This window comes from Vulpes lagopus, chromosome 2, assembly GCF_018345385.1.
Source record: "Vulpes lagopus strain Blue_001 chromosome 2, ASM1834538v1, whole genome shotgun sequence".
Classification (NCBI taxonomy): domain Eukaryota; kingdom Metazoa; phylum Chordata; class Mammalia; order Carnivora; family Canidae; genus Vulpes; species Vulpes lagopus.
Window position 1 is genome coordinate 57,840,408 of NC_054825.1, and position 26,723 is coordinate 57,867,130.

Genomic DNA, 26,723 nt, shown 5'->3' on the forward strand with positions numbered 1-26,723 from the left:
ATGATTTCAATTGCTATCAGCTCATGACTTCTCAAAGTCATGTATTTCTACAACTGTATTTCCAGACCTAATCTTTTTTCTCAAGCACTTGAAATGTGGCTAGTACAAATTGAGAAGTGCTATGGTAAATATATATCCAATTCAAAAATACATTTAAAAATTGTAAAAATTTGAATAATTTTTAATATGCATTACATGTTGAAATGATATTTTGGATATATTGGGGTAAATCGGTGGTTCTCAAGCAGGGACAATTTTATGCCCCCACTTTGGGTTATTTAGGAATATCTGGAGACATTTTTTTGGTGTTCACAACTTGGAGGGAAGGATGGCTACTGACATCTACTAACAATAGGCCAGGGATGTTGCTAAACATCCTATACTACACAGGACAGCCCTCCACAACAAAGAATTCCCTAGCCAAAAAATGTTAACAGTATAGTTGAGAAATGCCAGGGTTAAATAAAATATACTATTAAAGTTAATTTACCTGTTTTTTTACTTTTAAAAATATAATTGCTATAAACTTTATTGTTTTATTTGTAGTTTACATTATCTTTCTATTGAACAGTGCTGAATGATCTAGACCCATATGGCTATTTTGCTGGATGTGTCATTTCCCCTTTAATGTTCCACAAGCATCTCTAACACATCATGTTGAAAATATATATATATATATATATATATATATATATTGTATTTACACCCCATCCATTTCAGTCTTTCCTGTCTCTTTCAATAGGACCAAGTTAACTAATTAGAAACCCAAAGGTCATCTTTGACTATTCTCTCTTCCTCACTCCATATCTCTAATCAATCAACAAGTCCTTCTAATTCTGTCCTTGTAATATCTCAAATTTTGAAAATGGACCCACTCCTCTCAATTCTCTGCACCAGTCCAAGTCTTTAGTATCTTTAGCATCAAGTAGACATTGTACACTCTGGGCACATAGCAACTACATAATCACTGACTGACTTGCAGTGTTTTCCAAAACCCAGAGAACAAATGTAGAAGGGACAGGATGACATAATAGTGCTCTGAGAACACAAGTCAAACCAACTCAAACCAAAAGGAAGTGATGTTTATTTTTTTTTAGGAAGTGATGTTTAAACTAAATTTTGCAACATAAACGAAGACAGTTAAATGAAGCAAATAGGACATTCCAGGCAGAAAGATCAATACATGCTATGGTACAGAAACAGCATGAAGCAACTTCTCTAGTAGGATCTACTGAATGTGTTATGCAAAGAAACTATTAAGAAATGAGGGAAGAAACGTAGATAGAAATGGATCAAGTAAGGTTGTTTTTGCTAGGATGAAGAGTCTGAACTCTTTTATACTTAAAACTATGAGAAGCCACTGAGGGAACTCAATGAGAGGAGTAACAATCAGATTGACTATTAGCATTATATAAGCAGAGTGGGGGGGTGGATTGGAAAGGGGCAAAAACAGAGATGAAGACCAGTTGGAATGTCAGGTAAAAAGAGGTAAGACTGGTAGAAATGAGAATGAGAAAGAAGGGACAGGGCAGCCCCGTGGTGCAGCGGTTTAGCGCCGCCTGCAGCCTGAGGTGTGATCCTGGAGACTCAGGATCGAGTCCCACGTCGGGCTCCCTGCATGGAGCCTGCTTCTTCCTCTGCCTGTCTCTGCCTCTCTCTCTCTCTCTCTCTCTCTCTCTCTCTCTCTCTCTCTCTCTCGTGTGTGTGTCTGTCTCTATGAATAAATAAATAAATCTTAAAAAAAAAGGACAGATAGAAGAAGATTAAATACCTAACTGGATAAAGTGAGTAAAGGAGAGGAATCTCAGAAGCTTCCAGATTTATGGTAAGTGGTTGGGTGGAAATGCCATTCAGGAAAAAGACCCACGCTTGTAAAACCCAACTTTTTGGGTTTGGCGCTTTTGGTTGGGGTAAGACGAAGGAGGGGGTTGAAAGGAGGTGATTGCTTCTTTATTAGGCGAGTTTGATTTGACTAGCATTTACCCAAAGTGGAAATTTCAGTAAGCTGTTGGATATACGTGTTTGGAGCTCAGGAGAGGTCAGGGCTGATGACAGATGACAGGGAGTAACTTGTGATAGCTGAAGCAATAATTTTGATGAGGCCATCAAGAATATAAGTGAAAATAAAAGAATATAAGTGAAAGGAGAAAAATATCTGAGGAAAGCTGATATTTAAAGAGTTGAAAAATGAAGAGAAGTTCCACGAGATTAAGGATGGGCCAGAGCAAAGAGAGAGAAACCCAAAGAAATAGGTAATAGGCCAAGTGAGAAAAATAGTTTCAGTGATGAAGTGGGTGATCAAGGATATGAAATGTCCACTAGTTTGGCAATATGGAGCTCTGTAAACAAGAGTAGTTGCAGTAACTGCTGTACATTTTAGAGCAGAGGTTCTCAACAGGGTTGTGACCCCCAGGGATTATTTAACAATGTCCAGAGATAGTTTTGGTTATTACACCTGGGAAGATGTTGCCGATCTAACGTTTAGATGTCAGGGACACTGCTAACTATCCTATAATGCATCTTTTAATAAAGCCCCTACAATAAAGAATTATCTGGCCCAAAATGCCAGTAACATTCCAGTTGAAAAGTCCTGGTTTAGAATGGACTAAACAATGTACTTAGATAAGGATCAGTACTTTTTCATGAAAATGGTAGTAAATGGAAAAAGGAAGACAGACATACTTAACAGGATATGAACTCAAGAAAGGGAAGACTTGAATCCTTCCAGTATGCTGGAGGGGAGAGAGCAGCAGAAAAAAGAACAATGAAAGATAATGGAGGGCAGCCCGGGTGCCTCAGTGGTTTAGTGCTGGCTTCAGTCCAGGGTGCGATCCTGGAGACCCTGAATTGAGTCCCACGTCGGGCTCCCTGCATGGAGCCTGCTTCTCCCTCTGCCTGTGTCTGGGCCTCTCTCTGTGTGTCTCTCATGAATAAATAAATAAAATTTAAAAAAAAAGAAAGAAAGATAATGGAAATATAGGAACACTCTAGGGAGGCAGAGGAAATGGGATTCAAAGCTCATATGGAAGAATTAACCTTGGATAGAAGAAATATTCCTTTCTTTGAAACAAATGAGGAAGAAGGGGGAAAGGACTGCACAAATGAACAAAATTGGTTGGCTTCAGGGGGTAAGTCAAGGGCTTGCTTATTGAATGACCTTGATGTCTCTGTGAAACATGAGGTAAGTCCGTCTTACTAAGATATCTGTGAAGACAATAATTAGGAAAGAGAGATTTAAAAAAAAAATCAGAATAGTCACTAATGTGATGGCAGGGCAGGCAGTAGATAGACAACAAATCAAAGGCAGGAAGCCCAGAGCAAAACAGGGGTGGCTGAGAGGACAGGTGCCATAAAGCTGTATTTATGGTAACAATGGAGATTGTAGGGGTGGGAGAGATCTCTCACCTGAATTACATAGTTTCTTACTTTCTATGCTTCTGCTCCCATCACCATTACCACACCACTTCTGGTGCCACATTGAACCACTATCAGAGTATGGCAGAAACTGACTGAGACACTAAGTTGCTTAAAATCCTTCAAGGATCTTTTGTCACCATCACAATGAAGCCCTAAGTCCTTAGCTTGGCAAATGAAGCTCTTCAAAATTCAGAATTCTGAGTCATTTCACACCACCCGTTCCCACCATCCTACTGCCTGCCCCTGCTTAGACTTGACCAAACTTCTCAAACTACTTGTAGTTCTCCAGAAAAAACAGTTTCAGTATCTACCTGCTTTGGCATCTACTCCTCCTTCTGTCTCAAAATATCCTCCCTCCTCTTCCATATCACTCAACCCTGCCTTACATGTTAAGTAAAGTCTTTCCATTCGTCAAAGTCCTCCTCCATGAAGCATTTCCTTACCTTGCTCCCTCATCCTCACAATAGAGCTAAAAATCCACTTTTGTACCCTCTTCAATCTTTGTGTATCTATTAGAAGTGTTACGTTTAGGGGACCTGGGTGCTCAGTCAGTGAAGTGTCTTCCTTTGACTCAGGTCATGATCCAGGGGTCCTGGAACTGAGTCTGCCCCTGGGATCAAGTCCTGTGTGGGGCTCTCTGATCAGTGAGGAGTCTGCTTTTCCCTCTCCCTTTGCCCTTCCCCCTTGCTCATGCTTGCTGGCTCTCTCTCTCTCTCTCTCTCTCTCTCAAAATAAATAAATAAAAGAAAGAAAGAAATGTTATATTCATACACACTTGTCTTCTCCAAAAAATAAAAATAAAAAAGAATGTCCTCCCCCCTCATTTAAAAAAATTGTTCAATAAATATTTACTGAGTTTATAGAAAAAGGAGATTGGGTTGGAGTTCTAGTCTCAATTTTGCCAATAAGAAATCAGAAACCTTTAATCTTAATCAAATCACTGGACACTTTCAAAAATTAATTTTATTCTCCTATGGAAAGATCATGACCACCCAACATATAGTCCAAACCAAGTTCTGCCTCCCTGAAACTGTGTAAAATAACACATACCAAATTAGTCTGTATATATGGGCCAGCAGTGTGTAGCTATCTGGTGGGCAGGAATTTGAGAAGCTTGCTCTAAACATGGAAGTACTCAGCTGAAAAAAGGAAATACTGAGCTGAATTAATGGGTCACCTGCAATAAATGGGAAAAAGGAAAAATTCTACAAATTACCAGTCAGAGGGAAATCCACCAACCATTGCCTACTTCACAATTACAAGTGAGAGTAACTGTGAGTCAGCTTTGTGAGCTCTTTGGAAGAAAATGAAGCCAGGTTTGGATATTTAATATAATGAGATAGGGAGACCTTGGGAACTTGCTGAAAATATTTACTGAACTATTCCTTCAGATGAAAAGGTTTGAGAAGAATTAAAAGGACCTAAGAGATGCACTGGTCAGAATAGTGATTTACATTTACTCTCCAACTAATGTATGAAGATATCATTGAAACTCAAAACTGAGGGACACCTGGGTGGCTCAGCGGTTGAGCATCTGCCTTCAGCTCAGGGCGTGATCCTGGAGTTCTGGGATCCAGTCCCACATCAGGCTCGCTGAGAGGAGTCTGCTTCTCCCTCTGCGTGTGTCTCTGTCTCTCTCTCTCTCTGTGTGTGTGTGTCTCATGAATAAACACAATCTTTAAAATTAAAAAAATTAAAAAAAGAAACTTGAAACTGAAAATAAAATTTTATAGATTCTACAACCCTGCTGATTTAGTGGAGGCAGTACAGGACCTCATTAAAATATATATAAGGTTTGATTTAGGTTATAAAATTAGAAACAAAGACGGTGTTTAGTTTGAAGACTATAATCTTTATTATACATATAGAGGCAGAAAACATAAAAACAAAGAATCATTAGAGACAGCACTTCTTTCCTACTACTAAACTACTTTGAAATCATTTTTTAATCTATTGAAACTATTTTGAATTATAGACTGAAAAATTAAAGATTTATTCAGTGGAAGGATAACTTCAAAAGAGTACAATTGTGATGACTATCATTTTTTTATTTTTTATTTTATTTTTTTTGACTATCATTTTTTTAAAGATTTCATTTATTTACTCATGAGAGACACACAGAGAGGTAAAGATATAGCAGAGGGAGAAGCAGGCTGCCTGGTGGGAGCCTGATATATGGGACTTCATCCTAGGACCCGGGGATCACGCACTGAGCAAAAGGCAGATGCTCAAACGCTGAGCCACCCAGGCGTCCTGACTATTTATCATTTTAAAAGTTTCTCTGACTGCTTTTGGAATACAATGTTCAAGATACATTTGAATTATCAAGCACTCATAATATCTATGAGACTCAATTTCTAAAATAGTGAGGTAACAAATTACAGACTAACAAGGAGACATAGGATGCCTGGAATTTTGTAGGCAAGCATTTGAAACTTCAAGCATCCTGAAATATTTCTGGTTATCTGGCCAAATTCTGGCCAGATGTTTGAGGCCATCTGGTTCTGTGAAAGTATATTTTTGAATAAAACTGTAGGAAAATGAAAGAGAATGCCCCACCTACCATGCTCATATAACCCTACTGTCACAACTGAGGTGACTGGACTAATTGACAATTGTTCTCAGAAATGGTTTACTCTGTTAACTGCCAGAATTTTTAAACTCTTAGTCAAAGTTGGTCATAGGCTTACCACTGAAATTTTGCATTAAGTTGTTTTAACTCTTTCTGGGATGCTTTTGCAATGCTGTTTTTAAAATCCATAATTTCGGGATCCCTAGGTGGCTCAGCGGTTGAGCGTCTGCCTTTGGCTCAGGCCATGATCCCAGAGTCCCAGGATCAAATCCCACATCGGGCTCCCTGCATGGAGCCTGCTTCTCCCTATGCCTTTGTCTCTGCCTCTTTCTGTCTGTTTCTCTCGTGAATAAATAAATAAATAAATAAATAAATAATCTTTAAAAATAAAATCCATAATTTCTGAAGGACTCACTTATGTTAGTGATAAAAATATTCACAAGTTACTGATCATTAAAAAGTCAGGGCACATAATCTCCAATGTCAGAGCTCTAACATTTTAGTTTGCTTCAGACCTAGTAAAATTTTTGCAAATCTTGTGAATATTACAAATTCAAGTGTGATTTCATACTGGTAAATTATATGCAAATTCAGAACTAGTGGTAAGATGTTTCTATGTACTTGCTTGCTGCTGAGAGATCACATTAAAATGTCCCCAAATGTAAAATGTTTCCCTAAACCATATTAACATTTAATTGCCTAACAAGTATATTGACTATAATTTTGAGTTATAGGATTGCAAACAGAGACTATATTTTCATTAGTTTATACATTTCATAGTACATTTGAAATACTAATATAATGGGGGACTATTCAGAAGTAAGCATATAGAAGAAAAAAGGGGAATTAAATGAAACTACCCATGTAATGAAAGGAGATTTTAAAAATATTTAATAACTTGAATCTGAATGACTTTAGTACTGAGTGCTTCTGGTAAGATTTTAATTATTTCTACGTTTTGATAGAGCATAAATCATTATTGCACTAATGTTTCAGAACACTGGAAAGATGATTTAGAGATTTTACTTTAATATCTGATTTTGGGGGATCCCTGGGTGGCTCAGCGGTTTAGCGCCTGCCTTTGGCCCAGGGCATGATCCTGGAGTCCCGGGATCAAGTCCTGTGTCGGGCTCCTGGCATGGAGCCTTGTCTCTCCCTCCTCCTGTGTCTCTGCCTCTCTCTCTCTCTTTATGTCTATCATTCATAAATAAATAAATAAATAAATAAATAAATCTTTTAAAAAATCTTATTTTGAAAAAAAAATCTTATTTTGAAATTTGCTCAAATAAATTCTGAAAATATAAATTGGTCAAAGTTGATAACGACCAAACTCTGAAACCTTATTTATTTGGATTATAAGGATAAATAAAATCCTTCTACTCTGAAGCCTTCAAACGCTAATTCAGTATTGAATTAAACTAGGAAATAGTGCCACCTGCTGAATCTCAACATTAAGTTCATTTTTCAGATCACCTAAAGTTCTAACGTTTTTTTTCTCAAAGATGTACATTTAAGATGATCTTCAAACAAAATTTTCCTTAAAATTTTTTCAACTAGGGGCACTGGATGGCTGTGTGTCTGACTTGATTTCAGCTCTTGTCATGATCTCAGGGTCAGGCTCCATGCTGGGATGGAGCCTGCTTAAGATTCTCTTTCCCTCCTCCACCTCAAGAAAAAAAAATTCAATTAAATGAGCTCTGGCCATATGTGTTTATCATCTCCAACACCATCCTGAGAAATGATAAAGGAATAAAAAAAGTATACACCCAAACCAACAAGAAAATGGGAGCAGGTTGTCAGCAAATGAGTTACTCCATCAAACATCTGGAAGATAGAAATCAGAGAACTAGGGGATCTCTGGGTGGTGCAGCGGTTTAGCGCCTGCCTTTGGCCCAGGGCACGATCCTGAAGACCCAGGATCAAATCCCACGTCGGGCTCCCGGTGCATGGAGCGTGCTTCTCCCTCTGCCTATGTCTCTGCCTCTCTCTCTCTCTCTCTCTGTGTGTGACTATCATAAATAAATAAATAAATTAATTAATTAAAAAAAAAAGAAATCAGAGAACTAGTAACTGTTGTAGCAGAGTGGAAAAATCTATACCGTAAAACACTACCAGAGAGGCTACACCAATTAGGGAGCTGATATGCCTTGCAGAATATACCAGAGATTAGGAGCACCTGGCCAGCTTAGTCCGCACAGCATCAGACTCTTGATCTAGGCACTGAGAATTGGGTGTAGAAATTACTTAAAAATAAAATATTTTTTAAAAGAGAGAGAGAGGGGCAGCCCAGGTGGCTCAGCAGTTTAGCACTGCCTTCAGCCCAGGGCCTGATCCTGGAGACCCAGGATCGAGTCCCACGTCAGGCTCCCCGCATGGAGCCTGCTTCTCCCTCTGCTTGTGCCTCTGCCTCTCTCTCTCTCTCTCTCTGTGTCTCTCATGAATAAATAAAATCTTTTAAAAAAACATTTTATCTATTTATTCATGAGAGACACAGAAAGAGAAGCAGAGATCTAGACAGAGGGAAAAAGCAGGCTTCCCATGGGGAGCCCGATGCGGGACTCGACCCTGGGACTCCGGGATCACACCCTGAGCCAAAGGCAGATGCTCAACTACTGAGCCACCCAGGTACCCCAAGAGAGATTAATTCTAAGTCTACACGTGGCATGATCAAAACTCTCCATACCTCTCTTCACCATGTAAAGAATATACAGCATCGAGGACCTGAAATTAAAAACAAGGACAGAGATTTCTGAAAAGAAACAGATTGAACTGGTTGAGGAGAACCAGAGCAGCTGGTATGACAAACTACACTGAATACTTCACATTCAAAACTTATAGGCCCCACCTGCCCACACCTGCCTGGAAGTAGGCATTGTTCTTTTACACAGACTTCACATTAGTTTTGATATAGTACATCATCTAAAAATATTTGACAACCAAGATATGCCAGATAGTTGAGAAAAACCTGTAACACAAAAGAGACCAAGATGAACATTTTTAAAAACTGACTACAGAGAGTAGACATGGGGATCTCTGCGTGGCTCAGCAGTTTAGTGCCTGTTGCCTTTGGCCCAGGGCATGATCCTGGGGTCCCAAGATCGAGTCCCACGTCAGGCTCCTGGTATGGAGCCTGCTTCTCCTTCTGCCTGTGTCTCTGCCTCTCTCCCTCTCTCTCATGAGGGAATAAATAAAATCTTAAAAAAAAAACCCTAATATTGCTTATTCATTCATCTCTTGATACTCAGATCATTTTCATCTTTTCGCTACTGTAGATAACACTGTTATGAACAGTGTTCATTTACATATACATAGATGTTCCAGTCCGTATTTTCAATCCTTTGACATATATGCTTAAGATGGAATTGCTGGGTCATAAAATAATTATATGATTAGCTTTCTGGTTTTTCTTCTTTCTTTCTTCCTTCCTTCCTTCCTTCCTTCCTTCCTTCCTTCCTTTCTTTTTCTTCTCCTTCTTTCTTCTTTCTTCTTTTTTTTCTTAATGTAGGCACCATGCCCAGCATGAAATCCAATGCAGGGCTTGAACTCATGACCCTGAGATCAAGACATCAGCTGAGATCAAAAGCCAGACATCTAACTGACTGAGATGACCAGGTGCCCCAATTGTTTATTTTTTGTTGTTTTTTGTTTTATTAAGTAGGCTCCACACTGGGTGTGGAGCCCAATGTGGGGCTTCACCTCACAACCTTGAGATCAAGACCTGAGCTGAGATCAAGAATCAGACACTTAAAAAAAAAAATTAAAAAAAAAAAAAAAAGAATCAGACACTTAACACACTGAACCAGCCAGGTGCCTTTATGATTACCTTTTTAAAAAAAAAAAAAAAAAAGATTTGTTTGTATGTATATATATATTTATTCATGAGAGACACAGAGAGAGAGAGGCAGAGATACAAAGGGAGAAGCAGGCCCCCCTCAGGGAGCCTGATATGGGACTCGATCCCTGGAACCCGGATCATGCCCTGAGCCTAAGGCAGATGCTCAACCACTGAGCCACCCAGGCGTCCGATGATTAGCTTTTTAAAACACCATCAAACTGTTTTCTACAGTGGCTGCACAATTTTACATTCCTTTCAGCAATATCATTTCTCCATATCCTTGCCAATACTTGTTAATGTGTCTTTTTTATTATGATCATCCTAGTGGGTAGAAAGTAGCATCTCAGAATGGTTACACTCTGTTTTATTCTCTTAGTGGTTACATTAGAAAGTAATCCTTACTTAATAAAACCTAATATTGTTACCTTTATTATCCTCCTGGGAAAGAATCCATAAATAGTTTAACAACATTTACCACATACACCCCCCAGACACATGCACACATATCACTTATGATATTTTTTGTTCTGTAGTATAACTGTATCACTGAAATGCCACCTTATTATTTTTTTGCAGGCATGTGATTTAGATTTGTCAGTATAATTATCACTTTCTTTGCTCTCTATTGCTTTTTGCATCTGATCTATCTTGCAAGATTCCCTTCTGCATGACAAATAATAGAATATACTTTAATGCTTATCTTCTACTGACAATGTCTTCCACTTTCCTTGAAAATGTATTAATTTTGCCTTCATTATCAAAGTATTTCTAGGATGATATTTTCCTACAGTACCATTTCACTCTCTTTTTTTTTTTAAGAGTTTTTTTTAAAGATTTATTCATGATAGACACACACAGAGAGAGAGAGAGAGAGAGAGAGAGACGCAGGCAGAGGGAGAAGCAGGCTCCATGCTGGGAGTCCGACGCGGGACTCAATCCCGGGACTCCAGGATTGCGCCCTGGGCCAAAGACAGGCGCTAAACCACTGAGCCACCCAGGGATCCCCCTTCTTGAAGATCTCATCATTGATCAGTGGTGAGTTCAACTGCAGCTTCTTCAAAGCTAATCTGTCTAGCTTTTCTAGCTATTTCAACATTTTTCTCTTTGTCCTGATTTACTAAAATTTCCTTGTTATGTGTTTAGGTGAGGATTTATTTTTTTATATATTCTGCTTGGGCTTTGTAAGGCTTCTTGAATTAGGAGATTATCCACAATCATGTCTTCAGAATATTGCCTTAGATACATTTCTTCTCTTTATTTTCTGGGATTCTAACTAAACATGTTAGATCCTTTCACCGCAGGCAGGTGATGTCTTTGTTTCTTTATGTTGTATTATTTATTTTCTAATTGCTTCTAGCTTTATTGTAAATATTTTCTTCTAAAATTTATTCTAGGGCAGCCCAGGTGGCTTGGCGGTTTAGTGCCGCCTTTGGCCCAGGGCCTGATCCTGAAGACCCGGGATCAAGTCCCACATCGAGTCCCACATTGGGCTCCCTGCATGGAGCCTGTTTCTCCCTCTGCCTCTCTGCCTCTCTCTCTCTCTCTCTCTCTCTCTCTGTCTCTCATGAATAAATAAATAAAATCCTTAAAAAATAAATACATAAAATAAAATTTATTCTAGTCACCTAATTCTCTCTTCAATTGTGACTAATATACTAAACCATTTAAAACAATTTGATATTACATATTTTCACTTCTAGAATTCCTATTTCTCCCCACACACACACGCACACATCTGCTCTGTCACTTTTTTTTTTTAAAGAGGGGGGCAGAGAGGGAGAAAGAGAATCTCAAGCAGGCTCCATGCCTAGCATAGAGCCCAAAGGGGGGCTCAATCTCATAACCCTGAGATCATGATCTGAGCTTAAATCAAGAGTTGGACAACTGACTGGGCCATCCAGGCATCCTTAAGCTTGATTTTTGTCAATAATCATAGTTGTTGGGACACCTGGATGGCTCAGCAGTTGAATGTCTGCCTTTGGCTTGGGGCATGATCCTGGAGTTCCAGGATCAAGTCCCATATTGGTCTCCCTATGTGGAGCCTGCTTCTCCCTCTGCCTATGTCTCTGCCTCTCTCTGTGTGTCTCTCATGAATAAATTAAAAAAATCTTTTTAAAAATAATCATTGTTGTTTTACACAAAGTCTGTGCCTGATAATTACAATTTCTGGAGCCCCTGTGAATTGTTTTCTTCTGTTTGGTTTTCCTGCTCATCTTAACCAATGGCACCTTGTCTCTTTGTGTTCTTCTTCTCCTTCTCCTTCTTCTTTTTTGGTGCTTCTACAACTTTAATTGTATTTGGGACATTATGCTTGAAATTTTACTTACCGGCATCATGTGAGACCTGTTATGTCGACGTACAATGTTATTATGTCTATATATAACTTAAACTCTGGAAAACAAAATAAACTTATGGGAAACTAAAACTAAAACTAAAAACTAAATTTTTAAATTTCCAAATTTTAAATAAATTTAAAATAACAAAAAAATTTAAAATAACCAAATAAATTTAAAAGATAGAAGAAAAATAAGAGAAGAAATCAATGAAATGGGAAAAAAAAACAGAAAAAACTGGACAACTTAGAAGAAATGGATAAATTCCTAGAAATATACAATCTATCAATACTGAGTCATTTAAAAAAAATCTGAACAGACCAATTACTAAAAGTAAATAGAATCAATAAAGCAAAAACCTCACACAACCAGCTGGCTTGATGGATCAATTCTACCAAATATTCAAAGAATGAGTAGTATCAACTCTTCTCAAACTTTTCCAAAAGTAGAAGAGAAGATAACTCTTCTAAATTCATTTTATGTGGCTAGCATTGTCCTGATACCAAAACCAGACAAGGATGCCACAAGAAAAGAAAATTACAGGCCAATAGCCTTGGTGAACATAAAATCGAAAACCCTCATTTAAATTTTAGCAAATCATATTCAGCAGTACATTAAAAGAATTATATGCCATGACAAGCAGGATTTATTCCAGGAATGCAAGGATAGGTCAACATCTGCAAATATGTCAATGTGCTATATATCACATTAACAAAAACGAGGAAAAATTATAGGATCATCTCAATAGATACAGAAAGGCATTTGATAATGCCTTCAACACCCATTGATGACAAAAGAACTCTAAACAAAGTGGGTATAGAGGAACTGTGCCTCAATATAATAAAGGCCATATAAAATAAGCCCGCAGCTATCATCATACTCAATGAAAAAGCTCTAAAATCAGGAACAACACAAGAATGCTTATTCTACTACTTTTACTCAACACAGTAGAAATCCTAGTCACAGTAGTTAGACAAGAAAAGTAAGTAAGAGGAAAAAAAAAGAAAAATAAGTAAGAGGCATCTAAATTGGGAAGAAAGAAGTAAAACTGTATTTGCAGATGACATGATATTGTATATAGAAAATCCTAAAGACTCTATCAGAAAACTGTTAGAACTAATCAATTTAGTAATGTTGCAGGATACAAAACCAATTTATAAAAATCTGTTGTATTTCTCTACAGTAATTACAAGCTATCACAAGAAGAAATTAAGAAAATAATCCCACTTTCACTTACATCAAAAAGAATAATAAACCTAGGAATAAATTTAGTCAAGGAGGTGAAAGACTTCTATACTGAAAACTAAAAGAGATCAAGGGAAAAAATTGAGGAGGCCACAATTAAGTGGGAGGATATTCCATGCTCATGGATTAGAAGAACTAGTATTATCAAAATGTTCATACGGCCCAAAGCAATCTACAAAGTCAATGCAATCTTTTTTTTTTTTTAAGGTTTTATTCATCTATCCATGAGAGACACAGAGAGAGAGAGGCAGAGGGAGAAGCAGGATCCTTGTGGGGAGCCTGATGTGGGACTCAATCTCAGGATCCAAGGACCATGACCCAAGCCAAAGGCAGATGCTTAATCACTGAGCCAGGCGTCCCAAGAGTCAATACAATCTTAATCAAAATTCCAAAGGTGGGATCCCTGGGTGGCGCAGCAGTTTAGCGCCTGCCTTTGGCCCAGGGCGCGATCCTGGAGACCCGGGATGGAATCCCACATCGGGCTCCCAGTGCATGGAGCCTGCTTCTCCCTCTGCCTGTGTCTCTGCCTCTCTCTCTCTCTCTCTCTCTCTCTCTCTCTGTGTGTGACTAATAAATAAATAAAAATTAAAAAAAAAATTCCAAAGGTATTTTTCACAGAAATAGAACAAACAGTCCTAAAATTTATATGGAGTCACAAAAGATCTGGAATAGACAAAACAATCTTGAGAAAGAAGAACAAAGTTGGAGGTATCACGCTTCTTGATTTCAAACTGTATTACAGTTCCCCCTTGAATAGGACAGGGATTAGGAACACCAACTCCCAGGCAGTCAAAAATCCATGTATTACTTTGGACACCCCCAAAACTTAGCTACTAATAGCTTACTATTGATCAGAAGTCTTACCAATAATATTAACAATCAATTAACACATTTTGTGTATGTTATATGTTGTATTTTTATAATAAAGTAAGCTAAAGAAAAGAAAGTGTTATTAGGAAAGTCATGAGGAAGAAAATACATTTACAGTCTTATACTATATTTATAGAGAAAACTACATGTAAGTGGATCCATGCAGTTCAAACCCATGTTTTTCAAGGTTCAACTTACAAAGCTATAGTAATCAAAACAGAATGATATGAGTATAAAAAGATACATAGATCAGGACGCCTGGATGGCTCAGTGGTTGAGCGTCTGCCTTTGGCTCAGGATGTAATCCCAGTTCAGGGATCCAGGTGGTTAAGTTCAATATAGGTCTTGGTGACATTTTTTTAATCTGACGCTAAAAATAAAGCAACAGAGCAGCTTGGGTGGCTCAGCGGTTTAGCACTGCCTTCAGCCCAGGGTGTGATCCTGCAGACTGGGGATCAAGTCCCATGTCAGGCTCCCTGCATGGAGCCTGCTTCTCCCTCTGCCTGTGTCTCTGCCTCTCTGTGTGTGTCTCTCGGGAATAAATAAAATATTTTTTAAAAATAAAATAAAAGCAACAAAAGCAAAAATAAACAAGTGAGGGCAGCCCCGGTGGCGCAGTGGTTTGGCGCCACCTGTAGCCTGGGGTATAATCCTGGAGACCGGGGATCGAGTCCCACATCGGGCTCCCTGCATGGAGCCTGCTTCTCCCTCTGTCTGTGTCTCTGCCCTCTCTCTCCCTGTGTCTGTGAATAAATAAATACATTCTTTAAAAAAATGTTTAAAAAAATAGATAAATAAATAAATAAACAAGTGAGATTGTATAAAAATGAAAAAGCTACTGAACAGCAAAGAAAACCATCAACAAAATAAAAAAGGGGGTGCCTGGATGGCTCAGTTGGTTAAGTGTTCGACTCTTGGTTTCAGCTCAGGTCATGATCTTGCAGTCATGGGATTGAGTCCTGCCTCAGGCTCCAACTCAGTGCAGTCTTGCTTCAAATTCTTTCTCCTTCACTTTCTGCCTCATCCCCACTTGCACCCTCTCTTTCTCTCTCTCTCTCAAATAAATAAATAAAATCTTTAAAAATAAATAAATGAAAATAAACAGGGAATGGGAAAAATATTTGCAAATCATATATACTGAGAAGGGGTTAGTATCTACATTATATAAATACTCAGACAATTCAATAGCAAAATAACCCCAAACAATGCAATGAAAAAATGGGCAGAGGACCCAAATAGACATTTCTCCAAAGAAGACATATAGATGGCAAACAGACACCTGCAAAGATGTTCAACCTCACTAATTACCAGGAAAATGCAAATCAAAACCATATTAAGGTATTACCTCACATCAGTCAGAATGACTAGTATAAAAAGACAAGAAATAACAAGTGTTGGAAGGATGTGGACAAAAGGGAACTCTTGTGCACTGTGGGTGGGAATATAAATTGGTGCAGCCATTATGGAAATGGTACAGTACAGAAATTCCTAAAAAAAAAAAAAATTAACAATAGAACTACCATATGAGGACAGTCTGGGTAGCTCAGGGGTTTAGCGCCACTTTCAGCCCAGAGCGTGATCCTGGAGACCTGGGATCGAGTCCCACGGTGGGCTCCCTGCATGGAGCCTGCTTCTCCCTCTGCCTGTGTCTCTGCCTCTCTCTCTCTCTGTCTCTCATGAATAAATAAATAAAATCTTAAAAAACACAACTACCATATGATTAAGCAATTCCATTTCTGGGTATTTATCCAAAGAAAATAAAAACATTAACTTGAAAAGATATATGCATCATCAAGTTCATTGCAGCACTATTTACAGTAGACAAGATGTGGAAACAACCTAAATGTCTACTGACAAGTGGATAAAGAAATTGTGGTATGTAGATACACAATGGAATATCATTAGCACATAAAAAAAGAAGGAAATTTTACCTTTTATGACAACATGGATGAACTTAAAGGAAGGAACAAGAAAAACAAGCTCATAGATACAGAGAACAGATTGGCAATTGGTGGCTGCCAAAGGCAGGGGTTGGGACAATGAGAGAAATGGGAAAAGGGGGCAAAAGATAAAAACAAACACATGCACACAAAACAACCAAGAAACACAAAAATAGCAGAAATCAATGAAACAGAAAACAAAAGTAATAGAAAGGAATCAATGAAACCTAAAGCTATTTCTATAAGAATATTAGTAATATAGATAAACCACTAACCAGACTATTTAAGGATTAATAAAAGAGAGAATAAATAAATTACCAACATCAGGAATGAGAAAAAGGACATCACTTCAGGTCTGCACATTGAATTCACTGTTTTAGAAATACCCTAAAGAAAACTTGAGATCCAGATGACTTCTCTGGTGAATTCTGTAATGTATTTAAGGAAGAAAGAATACCAATCCTACACAAACTCCTGTAGATAATACAAAAGTGAATACATCTCAACTCATTCCATGGGGCCAGCATTACCCTAAAACCAAGAGCAAAAATATTAAAGGAAAATTTAGACCAATATCCCTCATGATGGCTAAACCTTAACAAAATTTCAGTAAGTCAAATTTAACTATACATAAAAATGGATAATAATACATCATGAACAAGTGCATTTTATCACAGGAATACATGGTTGAAATATTAGTCATTGTAATTCATGATATTAGCATGTTAAAAAAAGAAAAGTATATCATCATCTCTAAAGATTAAAAAAATCATTGGACAAAATTCAACATCCTTCATTATAACTTACAGCAAACTAAGGATGGAAAAAAATTCTAAATCATTCATTCTAAAGGAAGGCATCTTTAAAAAACCTTCAGCTAATATCAGAGTTAATAGTAAAAGACTAATGCCCTTTCCCCTAAAATAAAAACAAAGAAAGTCAATGTCATAGCCTCTGAATCTTCCTTTGGCTTTGCAATTAGAGCCCATGGTTCCCTCTTGTATCAATAAGATTATGTTTATAACCACTACTGGAGCACTTAACATATTTTATTTAATCCATTTACCCTTCTGTCTCTCACTCTACAGTGACCTTGTAAGGATAAGCCTTTTGTTTTACTCAACTCTGTATGAATGTTTAACAGTTGTAATGGGTCTTTTTTTTTTTAATTTTTTAAAATTTATTTATGATAGTCACACAGAGAGATAGAGAGAGGCAGAGACATAGGCTGAGGGAGAAGCAGGCTCCATGCATCGGGAGCCCCACGTGGGATTTGATCCCGGGTCTCCAGGATCGCGCCCTGGGCCAAAGGCAGGCGCTAAACCGCTGCGCCACCCAGGGATCCTGTTGTAATGGGTCTTAAGGTTCATCTAGTTCAGTCATCCTATTTTCCACTAGAGGAAAGCAAATCCTAGAGAGATAAAATAACTTGTCCAATATCCTACAGCAACTTAGTTGATAATAAACTGTGTCTTTTCATCTAAGAGGTACTCTGTCTTTGCATCGATCATTAAATAGATTTCATTCACATTATAAATGAGAAAATTAGGGGATCCCTGGGTGACTCAGTGGTTTAGCGCTGCCTTTGGCCCCAGGGTGTGATCCTGGAGTCCCGGGTCAAGTCCTGCATCAGGATCCCTGCATGGAGCCTGCTTCTCCCTCTCCCTCTGCCTGTGTCTCTGCCTCTGTGTGTGTGTGTGTGTGTGTCTCATGAGTTAAAAAAGAAAAATCTTTAAAAAATAATAAATAATAAATGAGAAAATTATATGCGTTTAATTACTTGCCCACAGTCAATATTATGTGTTAAAATAAGGAGGACAGAAAGACAAAAGTTGTTTCATGTTAAAAATATTTTTGTTGTTGCAGGATGAATATTTTCCACTGATTCACTTTTGCCCTGTGCAACAAAAACCTGTCTTAACCATAAGAAAATAAGCTTAGAGATGCAATCTAAAAATCTGAAACTATGACTTTATATTAAAATGTGAAATACTCAATTTCTTGCTTCAAGTGCCACTTTAAATGAACCATCTTTGGTGTGTTTGCAAACATTCCCAACTTTATTCTCTAATAATATTTGTGATACCTTACACGAATACAAATAATATCAGGATGGAAACTTAAATAGATTAACATTTTGGAAAAAACAATGAAAAATAAGTGAGGATAGCAAAATTCACCCTAAAGTAATTATGAGATGACACAAGAAATACATACCATGGAATCCTGGACAATTTCTACATGTGAGCCACAAATTTAGCTCTAGATTCCTTTCGGTCAAAGCCAATAAATAAATGTAATCAGTTACAAGATTTACAAGAGTCAATAAGGTAATATGTCTCAGAAGAAGCAGGAATTTTCCTTATATTGAAACCTGAAAGAAATATTATCATTAAAGTGACACTGTGTGGTAGTAAACAATCTTAACAATATCCCTACAATAATAACCGCAGTGAGTTTCATGAAGGAAAGGAAGCTGGGGTGACCTATACCACAGTAAGATCCATAGCTCTTTAAGAAAGGAGCTGAGGGTCACCTAGGTGGCTCAGTCAGTTGAGCATCCAACTCTTGGTTTCGGCTCAGGTCATGATCTCAGGTTTTTTAGATTGAGGCCCCTGTTGGGCTTAGCGCTCAGCAGAGAGCCTGCTTGAGGTTTTCTCTGTCCCTCTCCCTCTCCCATTCCCCCCTGCTTTCTCTCTATCTCTCTCTAAAATCAATCAATCAATCTTAAAAGAAGGAAGGAAGAGAGCGAGTGAGTGAGCTTGGGGTGCCCTGGGTGGATCATTTGGTAGAGCATGTGACTCTTGATCTCAGACTTGTGAGTTCAAGCCGCAGATTGGGTGTAAATTAATTAATTAATCTTAAAAACAAACAAACAAAAAAAACAAACAAAAAAAAAAAAAAAAAAAAGAAAGGAAGTGAGCCCAACTAAAAATAAACATTTGAGAGGGAGGCTGATATGGAAGCTAAAGTGTGAGCCTGATAATAAACACTTCCATAATCTCTTACTACAAAAACCTTCTAGGAGGTTTAGTATGGTATGCTCTCTCACCAAGTCAAGAGCTTTGTAAGGGGTTCTTCTATAGGTAAAATTTTCTGCATATCATCCCCTCCTATCTTTTTGGTATGTATAACTTATCTGAAATTCAAAGGCTGGGTAATACAAAGATCATGGATTTTAGAACACTCTGCTACTTGGGATCCCTAGGTGGTTCAGCGGTTTAGCGCCTGCCTTCGGCCGGGGGCGTGATCTTGGAGTCCTGGGATAGAGTCCCGGGTCAGGCTCCTTGCATGGAGCCTGCTTTTTCCTCTGCCTGTGTCTCTGTCCACCCACCCGCCCTGTGTCTCTCATGAATAAATAAATAAGATCTTTTTAAAAAAAATTATATAAAAAAAGAACACTGCTACTAGTCATAAAGTGCATGAAGCAACACTATTTCAATAGTACCATGTACATGGAGAAACTTGTTATATGTGAGAAGAATTTCAATAGGTATGTCTTGAGTAAACAAAGACAAGGTTTTCTAGAGAACCAATCTTACAAAAGAGATGAGAGACATATTAAATTGTGTGATAAATTCATGAATATTTACTATACTTTTCTCACTTTTGTCTGTTTGAAAGTTGCTATAAAAACTAAAAATAGGGCAGCCCTGGTGGTGCAGCGGTTTAGCGCCGCCTGCAGCCCAGGGTGTGATCCTGGAGACAGGGGATCGAGTCCCACATCAGGCTCCTTGCATGGAGCCTGCTTCTCCCTCTGCCTGTGTCTCTGCATCTCTTTCTCTCTCTCTGTGTGTGTCTCTCATGAATAAATAAAATCTTATAAAAAATATTTAAAAAAAAAACTAAATATAACGGGGGGGATCCCTGGGTGGCTCAGCGGTTTAGCGCCTGCCTTTGGCCCAGGGCGCAATCCTGGAGTACCAGGATCGAGTCCCGCGTCGGGCTCCCAGCATGGAGCCTGCTTCTCCCTCCTCCTGTGTCTTTGCCTCTCTTTCTATGTCTATCATAAATAAATAAATAAATCTTAAAAAAAAAAAACTAAATATAATGGGATGCCTGGGTGGCTCAGTGGTTGAGCATCTGCCTTTGGCTCGGGTCTTACATCGGGCTTCCTGCATGGAGCCTGCTTCTCCAAGTTCTTTTTTTAAAAGATTTTATTTATTTATTCATGAGAATCAGAGAGAGAGAGGCAGAGACATAGGCAAGAGGGAGAAGCAGGCTCCATGCAGGAAGCCCGATGTGGGACTCGATCCTGGGTCTCCAGGATCATGCTCTGGGCTGAAGGTGGTGCTAAAACGCTGAGCCACCCAGGCTGCCCTCTATGTTCTGCCTCTCTCTCTCTCTCTCTCTCTCTCTCATGAATAAATAAATAAAATCTTTTAAAAAAAACCACTAAATATAATTATATTGAAGATCCTCATAGAGATCAATGAAGTAACATTTGTTTATGAAAAATAACAAGAGATTATAAAACAAATTAAATAAGAATAGATGGATACAAAATATAATTATAACTTCCGTAAATGAGAATGCCTGGGTGGCTCAGTGGTTGAGCGTCTGCCTTTGGCTCAGGGCATGATTCCGGGGTTCCGGGATCGAGACCCACATGAGGCTTCCTGCATGGAGCCTGCTTCTCCCTCTACCTGTGTCTCTGCTTCTCTGTGTCTCTCATGAATAAATAAGTAAAATCTTAAAAAAAAAAAAAAAAGAACTACCATAAATGGAAATAGTAGTAATAGAAATTTAAAAGAAACCCCCAAACAACCCAATTATAAATGGACAAAGATTTGAATAAATATTTTAGAAAAGAAGCTATATGGATGCTGGAATAAGCACATGGAAGGATGCTCAACATATTAATCATCAGGGAAATACAAGTTAAAACTTCAACAAAACACCACTTCACATTCACTAGTATAGCTATAATAAAAAAGACAGGGACACCTGAGTGGCTCAGTGGTTGAGCATCTTGCCTTCAGCTCAGGGTGTGATCCTGAAGACACGGGATTGAGTCCCACATCGGGCTCCCTGCATGAAGCTTGCTTTTTCCTTTGCCTATGTCTCTGCTTCTCTCTCTGTGTGTCTCTCATGAACAAATAAGTAAAATCTAAAATAAAATAATAATAATAATAATAATAATAATAATAAAAGACAGACAAAAACAAGTGTTGGAAAAGATATGGAGAAGTAGAACCCTGGGACGCCTGGGAGGCTCAGTGGTTGAGCATTTGCCTTTGGCTCAAGTCATGATCCTGGGGTCCTGGGATCAAGTCTCACATTGAGGTCCCCTTAGGGAGCCCGCTTCTCCCTCTATGTCTTTGCCTCTCTGTGTCCCTCATGAATACATAAATAAAATCTTAAAAAAAAAAAAAGAAATAGAATCCTCCTATGTTATTGATGGGTATATAAATGCTACAGCTACTATGGCAGTTTCTTAGAAATTAAACATGAATTTACAATAGAACCCAGCAATTCATCTATCCAAGAAAATGAGAACAATTTCACACAAAGACTTGTACACAAAAATTCATCCAGCATTATTCATAATAGTTCAAAGCAGAAACAATCCAAATGTCTATCAACTAGTGAAGAAATAACCATAATGTGGTAGTTATAACTATATAATAGAACACTGTCAGCAGTATAAAGCAACAAACAACTGATACAGGCTACAGAATGGATAAACCTCAAAGAAACTAGATGCATAACACATGTATCATTCCATTCGTACAAAATGTCCAGAAAAGGCAAATCTATAGAAATATAAAGTATATTAGTGGTTGCCTAGGGCTGGATGTGGGAACAAGGGTGACTGCAAATGGGCACAAGGGATTATTTTTGTGTGAGAGAAATGTTCTAAACCTGGATTGTGAGAATGGTTGCACAACTTTATCAATTTACTAAAAATCATTGAATTGCATATTTTAAAGCAGATAAAAAATTTGCTATACATTGAATGTTTGTACCCCCCCCCCCATTCATATGTAAGCAGAGTCCTCATGAATAGGATCAGTGCTCTTGTAAAAGAGGCTCCAGAGAGCTCTCTTCATCCTTTCTGTTCTCATCAGACCCTTAATCTGCTGGCCCCTTCATCTTAGACTTCTGAGCTTCTAAAACTATGAGAGAAAAATTTCTGCTCTTCATTAGCCACTCAGTTTATGATGGTTTTCTTACAGCCGCCCAAAGGGACAAAATTATACCTTGATGAAGCAACTACTAACAGTTTCTTGTGTATTCTTCTAGATAGGTCTATATGTTTACATACATAATTACACATATTATTTTTGAAAGGTACCATTCAAACTATCTCCCACTGTCTAGTTCTGTTTGATTTTTTTTTAAGATTTTGTTTATTTGACAGAAAGAGAGAAAGTACAAGCAAAGGGAGTGACATAAGGAAAGGGAGAAGCATGAGCAGGGAGCCCGATGTGGGGCTTCATCCCAGGACCCTGGGATCATGACTTGAGCAGAAGGCAGATGCTCAACCGACTGAGCCACCCAGGCACCCCATTCTGTTTGATTTTTAAGATAGATCCTGTAGATCTTTCCATAGTAGTATATGCATTGATCCATCATTCTTATTAATACATAGAGAGCATTCTGCTATATAACCATACCATTGATGAATTTTTAGATTATTTCAATCAATTTTGCATTGTAATTAATGTTAAGTAAATATCTTGGTATATAATTTCATATAAGTGTGCTATTACCCACAAGAGTACATTATTACCTATAAGTAGAATTTCTGAGGCAAAGGGTCCGTGCATGGTAATTTTGTTATGCTTTCAAATTGAATTGATCTCCATACAGGTCAATTTACACTCCAGTCAGCAATGCATGAGGATATATTGACAACACATTTTTTTAAAGATTTTATTTATTTATTCATGAGAGACAGAGAGAGAGAGAGAGAGAGAGAGAGAGAGAGAGGCAGAGACACAGGCAGAGGGAGAAACAGACTCCATGCAGGGAGCCTGACATGGGACTCTATCCTGGATCCAGGATCAGGCCCTGGGCTAAAGGAGGTGCTAAACCACTGAGCCACCCGGGCTGCCCTGACAACACAATTTTGACAACACAAGTTAACAAACTTTTAATTTCTATGCCAGTCTAAAATGTTATTTAAAAACACACTTCAGTTTACATTAACTTGTCTCTTACAAGAACAGAAATTGTGGGCTCTGGGGTGGTTCACTTGGTTAAGCGTCTGCCTTTGGCTCAGGTCATGATCCTAGGGTCCTGGGATGGAGTCCTAGGTAGGGCTCTCTGCTCAGTGGAGAGCCTCTTCTCCTTTTCCCTCTGCCTGCCACACCACACCCCCTGCTTGTGCTCTCTTTCCATTTATCAAATAAATAAATAAAATCCTTAAAAAGAAAACTTCATAACCCACAAAATAAAAAATCCCTAAAAAAAAAAACAATTCCCTAACAATGGCATGCCTGGCTGACTCAGCAATAGTGCACATGACTCATGATCTTGGGGCCATGAGTTTGAGCCCCACATTGTGGGCAGAGTCACTCAAAGAAAAACCCTAACAAAATATTAATTAATATAATCTAGCAACTTTAAAAATGATAACATATAACTTATGGAACAAAAATAATTTTAAGGAAAATCTTAAATTTCCTATTGGAGTTTATCGCAAGAGAACAAGGTTGACTAAATTTGTGATAATCAATCAATCAATATAATTAAACATATAAAGACTAAAAAAGAAAAACCATATGATTTTCCCAATAGACACAATTATTTAACAAAATTCAACATCCAATTATGATAACAATTCTAAGTAAACTATGAATTGAAGGTAAGTTCACAAACTTGATAAAGAACATCTATGAAAAAACTGTAGCTAATATACTTACATGGAAAGACCAAATGCTTTCCTCTTAAGATCTGGAAGAGTCCGAGAAAATGTGCTCTCACCATTTCTATACATCATTGCTATGAGGTCCAAGTTAGTGAAATAAGGCAAAGGAAAAAAAAAAGAAAGTCATATGCACTGGAAAAGAAGAGTTACTGTCTATCTAGGAAGAAAAAGAGAATCTACAGAAAGTTACTATGTTATAACTTGCAAGTTTTAAAAGGTATCAGAGCTCAAGATCAATGTACCATAACGAACTGTATTCTGTATATTAGTGACAAATAATTCTGTATATTAGTGAAAATCATACGATTTACAACAGCATCAAAACATGAAATATTTGTGACTAAATCTAACAAAATACATGCAGTATTTGTATGTTGAAGGTTATTCTCATTGCTGAGAGACAGTAAAGAAGATTGAACTAAATGGAGAGATGATACCACGTACATGTTTGGGAAGACAATACTGTTCCAATGTAATTCTCCTTGAATTGATCTATATATTCAACATAATCCCAACTAAAAGCTTTTGGAGACATTGAAAAACTGATTCTCAAATTATATGGAAATATAAAGGATCTCAAAGAGCAAAATGATTTTCATAAAGGAGAACAAATTTGGGGACTCACACTACCTAATTTCAAGAGTTTTTTTTTTTTTAATATTTTATTTATTTTATTCATGAGAGAGAGAGAGAGAGTGAGAAGCAGGCTCCTCGCAGGGAGCCCGATGTGGGACTGGATCCCGGACCGGGATCACACCCTGAGCCAAAGGCAGACGCTTAACCGCTAAGCCACCCAGGGGTCCTTAACGACTTATAAGGCTACAATAACCAAGATAGTGTCACAATCCTGTAAGGATAGACACATAGCTCAATGGAGCACAACAGTGTCCAGAAATAGATCAAGTTTCAACAATGTTGTCAAGATAATTCAACTAGGAAAGAATAGTTTTTTCAACAAATGGTGATGAGACAATTATACTTCCACATTAAATAATTTTAACTGTTACTTCACATCATATTAAAAAAATAATTCAAAATGGATCAGAGGCTTAACAGTTAAAATTTAAGGTTTTAAGAGGGGCGCCTGACTGGCCTAATTAGTGGAACATGCAACTCTTGATTTCAGGGTTGTAAATTTGAGCCCTACATTGGGTGCAGAGATTACTTAAAAAAATAAAACCTTAGGGGTGCCTGGGTGGCTCAGTCTGTTAAGCGTCTGCCTTTGGCTCAGGTCATGATCTCAGGGTCCTGGGATCCAGCCCCATATTGGGCTCCCTGCTCCAAGGGAAGCTTGCTTCTCCCTCTCCCTCTGCCTGCCACTCCCCCTGCTCCTGTTCTCTGTCTCTGTCACGTGAAAAAAAAAAATCCTTAAAAAAACCTTAATACTTTTACAAGACATCAGACAAAATCTTTGTGACCTTGAGTTAGGGAAATATTTCTTAGCTAAGATGCAAAATGCATCAATCATCAAAAAAATCATAGTCTGGACACCCTCAGTTTAAAAGTCCTGCCTTTTGAAAGTACCTCTAATAAATTTATGGGATGAGCTAGAAACCAAGAGAATATATCCAAAAGACATATATATATAAAAGGACTTATATGCATACTATTAAGAAAAACACCACCTTAAAACCCAATAATAGACAACCCAATTTTTTAAATGAGAAAAAAAGGATTTGGACACCTCATCATATACAGATGGCAAATTAGCACAGGCAAACATATTCAAAGTTACAGAATAGCAAATTAAAACAGTAACATTACATACTAAAATGGTTTAAAAAAAAACAAAAGCTGATCATTTTAAGGGCTAATAAGGATTTAGAGCAACTGAAATCATTAGATATTGCTGGTGGGAATGCAAAAAAAGCATATCTAGAAAACAGTTTGGCAGTTTCTCCTGAAGTTAAACATACGATTACCATACTGACCCTTTTTGGTATCTACTCCCCTTCAAAATGAAAACATGTCTACACAAGTACCTGTATGTTAATGTTTACAGCTGCCTTATTCATAATATTAAAATTAAAAACAACTCAAATGCCCATCAATTGGCTTCATACTATATGATTCCATTTATATGGCAAACTGGAAAAGACAAACTACAGTGAAAGAAATCAGGTCAATGTTTGCCAGGAACTGGGAATTCACCAGTGTTCTCTTCCAGGACTTGTATGATTTTATCTCTTATATTTAAATATCTAATCCATTTGGAATTTGGCCTGGTATTAGAAATTGATTCCCTGGGCACCTGGGTGGTTCAGTGGTTGAACGTCTGCCTTTGGCTCAGGTCATGATCCCGGGGTCCTGGGATCGAATCCCACATCAAGCTCCCTGCAAGGAGCCTGCTTCTGCCTCTGCCTATGTCTCTGCCTCTCTCTGTGTCTCTCATGAACGAATACATAAAATCTTTAAAAAAAAAAAAAAAAAAAAAAAGGAAGAAAGAAAGAAAGAAATTGATTCCTTTTAGTTATTTAAAATCCCAACTTTTGGGGCACCTAGGTGGCTCAGTTGTTTAAGCGTCTGCCTTCAGCTCAGGTCATGATCTCAGGGTCCAGGGATCAAGCCCCACATGGGGCTCCCTGCTCAGCGGGGAGCCTGCTTCTCCCTCTCCTCTCCAGTTGTACTCTTTCTC

General features: G+C 38.0%; 1 protein-coding gene across 1 annotated transcript in view; it reads right to left on the reverse strand.

The window, feature by feature from the left end:
- Window positions 1-26,723, reverse strand: part of RNF111 (ring finger protein 111) — a 129,823-nt gene that overhangs the window by 93,218 nt on the left and 9,882 nt on the right. The window lies entirely within an intron of this gene.